Raw genomic sequence first — 6,652 nt, forward strand, 5'->3', positions numbered from 1 at the left:
TGCTTTGTATGCTATACCTGGAACCTAACAGGACATACGTAGATTGACATCAAGCATCTAACACTGAAATAAACAAAGTACAAAGCACATTGATGAGTTTTTGAAAAAGAATTGCGTATATGATGATTGATTACCTCTAAAGCTGTCTAAAAATGGTCCAATTTCACGACATTGACGAACTTTTAAAAAAAGAATTGCATGTGTATTTATTACTCTAAATCAAGCGTAGTCAATTTCTCTTATTTCTCGTAGAGCCTAAGAGACAAATGAAATGAAATGTTATATTAACATCTTCAAAAGGCCAAAATGACCTATGAGACCAATCTGTTACATAATAGTGAATATGATACCATGTCTAGGTACAAAAGAACTAGAACTAAAATACTACTACTACTACTTTTAGAATCCATCCTCATATGCACTCTGGATGTCGAGAGAGTATGGCTCGAATCCTCTGTTGTAGTCCCCGTCGAGGTTGTGTAACCCCTCTCCTCAATCGTGGCCGTCTGGATCTCCGTAGCTCTAGTGCTCGGTCTATGAGAGTGTCGGTAGTGGTTGAATGAGTGTGCACCGAGCCCTGCAATGGCTTCTCCTCTGGCTGTCCCATATTTAGTGAAAAGAAATATGTAAGCGGTCTTTGGGACTGTCTCTCTAGAGCTCTCCCCAGTCAAGTGTCTTTATATATGTGTAACTCAAGTAGATATAGCCCAAGACATCTCTGATCCTCATAATTCATGACCCTAGAGAAAGGACCGAAACCCTCTCTCAATAAGCAATGGTGGAAACGGCCCCGAATCTCATAGTACACTATGCAATGACATATGTAATGTAGCTCTGTCTCTGGCTTTAGCAGGCATAAGCAGCATATCCTACTATCTACTGGTATCCCTCTGAATCTACTAGTCTCGATCTCCAACTAATGTGAGAATGTGTGTATCTGACCAATGGCACACCGCAAACCATGAGACATATGTGTGTCCATGTAGTTTGGTCGAATCACAAACCCATCTCCTATGAGGTGGAGAAGATGCTCTCTATAGAAAGCCATCTTCGTGCCCAACTCCTACGGCGGCTCTATCCATGTTTTCCTGGTGTCCAGGTGGATCAGGTCGTGACGAATGAGTCTAGTAATCTCCACTCGTGTAAGAGACATCGGTGCCTAAAGATAGTATTGGAAAGGGGGCAGCTTGTCCATGGTGAAGCCATGCGTCTAGAACCATGATGTCATATGTGCAAACCAGCATGAAGTGTCCCCCTGAAGAGCTAACTGTTTGGAAGACTCAAGGCCTAGTCTAGCATATATGTCTCGAGTAGTATCCCACAAGTTGTACACAAAGGAGACTGATCTAGTAAGAGCCTCAATCTCCATAGGAGGGGCATCTAGGTCTGCTTGAATGATAGTGTGGGGTACGGAGGCCTCAGCTATGATTAGTTGACAGATAATAGATACCAAGGGCCTCTCCATATGTCTCCAACCATCCTGGCCTACAAAAGGTCCCCATATATGCACCCCATACAGCATAGCTAAGGCTACTAAAGTATCAAAGAGCCATAACTTTGTCCGAGGTTCCTGGAACTAAACCTTCAAACACATCCTCTCCGAGCCTCCCAAGGCCACAAAAGCTCTAGTCAGTCTAGTATGTTGCTCTCCCAAAAGAAAACCTCGGCCCAGTGAAGACAACCCCCAAGGTAAGTGTATGCATCTATATACTCTACAATCTCCTACAATGTGTGAAAGTCAGTGTTGATCTCCTGATCCATTGTGGTGTGGTGTTAAACACCATAACCTTGGTAAAACAAGGTTTAGAGACAATCCACTATCCTCTGCAAAGTGTGTAATGCATCCAACTATCAATGCATACCCTCCGGTGAGACAGAGATCAACACAATATCATCAGCATATAACAACAATGGGATCTACGTCCCTGCCAACTGGGCACCTCTATCACCCTCTCTATCGATGTAATCAGACACCTCATCAACATACATACCAAATAGAGTAGGAGACAATGGGCAACTCTGTTTCACCCCAATGGTGGAGTGTGTGTGTGTGTGTGTGTGTGTGTGTGTGCGTGTGTGCGTGCGTGCGTGCGTGCGTGTGCGCGCGCGCGTGTGTGTGTGTGTGTGTGTGTGTGTGTGTGTGTGTGTGTGTGTGTGTGTGTGTGTGTGTGTGTGTGTGTGTGTGTGAGTGAGAAAGAGAGAGAGAGAGAGAGAGAGAGTGATACGTGTTGTCACAATCGCAGGGAGCAAGGAGTCTTGGCTATTGATCACAGAATCTAATGCAAAACATATTTGAGGAGGAAAATTTTGGGATATGGGGTTGTCCTCGTGCTACAGAATGGTTATGCAAAGGAGAACATTAGGCTGCAATATATAAGATGCATTTCCAAACAAGGACATACGCATAGATTCACATCAACCACTTGGGAATAAGTAAACATGTACAGAGTGCATTGAGTACTCTAATGCATAACTTGAATTGTCGAACTGTGAGAAAAGAAGTGTGTGTCTATTTGATATATAGATTCAATGATCAAGATTGAGCATGCATAGTGAGGATAACATGTGGCTAAACTAAACTTAAGGAAGCATTGACAAACTCAAAAAATACAGAAAGCATCAACATACTAAAAATTGAGTTGCACTACCAACCTTAAAGTCGTGTACAGGTGTCATCCAATTGTGCAAGCTGGAGGACAATGTTTGAATCAAGGTACATAAAAGCAATGTAACTAGTTAAACATTTTCTCTTGCAGTTAGGCACAAAGTGAAAATGCTAAATATACAGTGCATGTCATGCAAAAGTGCCATACAAAAGTATGGTGGAGAGTTGGCATTGTGGTCTCTCCAAATTTTATAAGAAACAGAATTTGTGCCCTGCCCCATAGGATTTATGTGTTGGGCCAAGCAAACGCATAGACACGGGGAATCAAATACAGATAATGGACCTTGCAATGTTGTCGAGTTGTTATCATGGTTGTGTAGTCAAAATGTTCACTATTGTGAATATATATCCTTTCAGTCACACACAAAACACAAGTTAACACAAATACAAAAGATGTAGGATATAGATGCCTTTTGTTCACCCATGTCTTAATTTCCCCCATCGCATGCATGTAGCCCCAAACAGCTTAAAGCCTGTGCTTCATGAGCCCAAGCCACCCCTTATCCAGCTGCCACAAGAGCCCTCGATGTTGCTCCTCTACCCACTTGCTCTTGCCCTAGCAATTTATCTTCGTTGTGTGTTGCAACTAGCTTCAGCCACCAGAGGAGTAGACGTTCAATCCCAAGGCACTCTATTGTGAATATATATCCTTTTTGTCACACACAAAAACAGGAGTTAACACAAATACAAAAGATGCACTATATAGATGCCTTTTGTCCACCCATCATGTCCCAATTTCCCCTATTGGATGCATGTAGCCCCAAACAGCTTAAAACCCCTGCTTTGTGAGCCCAAGACACCCCTTATCCAACTACCACAAGAGCCTTCGATGTTGCTTAGCCTCTGCCCATTGGCTCTCGCCCTAGCGATTAATCTTCACAGTGCATTGCAACCAGCTTCAGCCATTAGAAGAGATGACATTCAATCCCAAGGCACTCCACCTTGCCTTGCTCAGAAGCATGATTAGTGACACCCTAGTAGTGTAGGCAATACTTCTTCTATCCGTTATGCATGAGCATGGGAAAGGCCACACCCTCCTTCATGAGAGTTGCGGTTATCAACAATCGACAGACTCTGCCATTACCATCTATGAAAGGATGAGCAATGATCATCCCATAAAAGAGCATGGCCACACACTCAATAACATGTTCAATGCTCGACTTCAGTGAGGATGCATACCTAGACATTTCCTTCTTAGATGCTTGTGCAATGTCACGTGCATCCAAAAAACACAATGTACCAGAGGTGGTGGAGGCAAGGTGGGCCCTATAGACACCAGCAGCGACTGGTAAGGGGATCCCACAAACGTCAGTGGCATCATTCAATAGAATCGAGTGTGTCTTACATAGGACAACGGAATTGAGTCGGCTTCTTGTACGTCCGGATGAGGATATTTAGCATAGGGCTTTCATATGTTGCACCAGTTGCTGCTTATTGGTAGCCAGATCGTTATAGAAATTGGGTGTGTTGCTTTTGATTCTGGCTTGCCACTAGTTTAAGGTGCGAATAGAGTTTGACACAAATCGTTTATAGCAGTGCTGAAAAGGTGCGAATAGAGTTTGGCACAAATCGTTTATAGCAGTGCTGAAAAGCTGAGCTGAAAAGCGTTCTAAAAATTGTTTATAGCAGCGTTGAAAAGCAGTTGAGTACTTCGTTATCAAGATTGTTGATAGAGATCTTGATTCTATGGTCAAGGTTGAGCATTGAAGCTCGTTTGTCACCATTGACAAGTTTGTTGGATTTAAACATAGACCCAGTGATCATATGTCTGGATTCCCAACACTCATGTAGCCAAAATTCAATGTTGAGGCCGTTTGCAACTACTGATCAAGTTGAGACATGTCATGCTTTTAATTAGAAGGGGTGATATTGAAATGATAATTGCAAGTGGCCAAACCATGAGAAATTTGTTCAGATGCCAACTTCAGGGGTTTCAGCATCATCTAACGTCTCAACTAGTAATCGAGTATGAGTGGTGCAGATCGTTTATAGTAGCGTTGAAAAGCTGAATTGAAAAGCATTTTGAAAATCATTCACAAAAAGAGAAATCCAGAGATGCGTAAGAAAAAGATTCTTGAGTACTTCATTATCACGACTGTTGATAGAGATCTTGATTCTATGGTAAGGAATGAGCCAAGTGGCTCAATACCCTGGCCTTATTTGAGAAAAGGAGCTTTGGCTCACCAAATAAATACCCCTGTAATTTGTGGAAATTCCCAAAATACCCCTCAAACATGAAAAATTCTCAATGTACCCCTCATATTTGGCCAAAATTTCCCAAAACGCCCTTCAATTTTGCCAAAATTCCCAAAATACCCCTAGTTATCCTCACAAACATCTCTAAAAACTTCTTTTTTGGCAACTCTTCATAGGAAAATTTGTTCTCCTCAATAGAAGATGATAGAAGTAGGATTTCAGAGGAGTATTGAGGTCTCTTAACATGAAATTGTTCATCATGTTTGAACATAGACGCCTCTTTTTGTGAGCTCATTGGTGAATAAGTTTATCTTAGATGCTAAAAGTTACATCTCCATTGTCATACATTCCAAAATGATGCAAGGGTATTTTGGGAATTTCCATAAATTACAGGGGTATTTTGGTATTTTTCCCAATTTTTATTGCAATTTGAGCACCAATGCAGAGGTGCAAATGAGTGCGAATCCCAACCATTGATCTTGGTCACAACAGCTCTTTTGTGGTTGTTTGCATAAATATGCCATGCATACAATATGTTGATTAACAATTGTCTCAAGAGTTGGGGTGAGTGAGGCCCATTGGTTGGTAGAGGGCTTTTGGATAATTATGGTGGCAATGCAATGGTGTACACGCTTGGTGCATAGAGGCATAAATCTACAAACCTCTTATGGCCTTGTGCTTTCTAGGATAAAAGAAGAGAATAATCGCAATGCTAGAGAGAGAGAGAGAGAGAGAGAGAGAGAGAGAGAGAGATTAGAGAAAAGTGTAGAAAGAGGGAGTTGACACATTTCTAAGATCCAAGAAAGCGTTTATTAATTCACCCCCAATAAAAACTTTATATCTTGAAATGGATACTAGTGAATAAATGACCGGTATTCAACACTTCTTAACTTTATATAAAAAGTGTTGAAGATAGGGGTTGTTTCCAATGTAGGCAAACTTAGATCATGAAGATGGCTATCACAGACAAACAATACCACTAAACTAAATATTTTGGAAGTACACAAAATTACATAATTTGCACAACAAACCAAACCCAACATGTCCAAGTACAGTGAGCCCCATGAGACAAGTATCATGCCAAATTGTCCACAAGCCATGTCCCTAATCCATTGACGAGGTTTGTCACAATAAGAACGGTGTTGACAATCCTTGAAAACCAATCCATAGGCATAACACTACACTTTACATGAATCCTTACAAAAGAAAATAGAGATTTGGAAGTCAAATTTTTGCTTTCATTTGTCATACCTTTTTAGCAAATGGCTAACAAGTGATCATGAATGCATTCATCCTTGTTAAACATAGACGCTTTGATCCATGAAACTGGCTCCTTAGCCCAGCGTACCACTCCAACAAAATGATGAATTGATGCATCATGTGATGGATGAATAAAAAGTTCAACAGTGTACTTCACAAGCTTTCATCATCCATGATAACCACTCCTCTCTAGTTTTTGTTGGGGTAAAGGCAGTGTGCCTCTTACCCCAGTCCGACATGCCGTAGGTGTCTGATCGCCCATCACTTGTACACACCTTATTCTTTACTAGATAGAAGAATAAGGGGCTCTCTCACAAACATTGTGGTGAGCTGCTCCACCCACATCAAGTGCTCTCTCTCTCTCTCTCTCTCTCTCTCTCTCTCTCTCTCTCTCTCTCTCTCTCTCTCTCTCTCTCTCTCTCTCTCTCTCTCTCTCTCTCTCTCTCTCTCTCTCTCTGTGCACATCCATCACATTCCCGCACTCACGATTGGTATTAGAGCTACGGTTTGGTGATGGCAGGGAGCATGGCG

This window comes from Adiantum capillus-veneris, chromosome 15 (genome assembly GCF_014529385.1).
Source record: "Adiantum capillus-veneris isolate H3 chromosome 15, ASM1452938v2, whole genome shotgun sequence".
Classification (NCBI taxonomy): Eukaryota; Viridiplantae; Streptophyta; class Polypodiopsida; order Polypodiales; family Pteridaceae; genus Adiantum; species Adiantum capillus-veneris.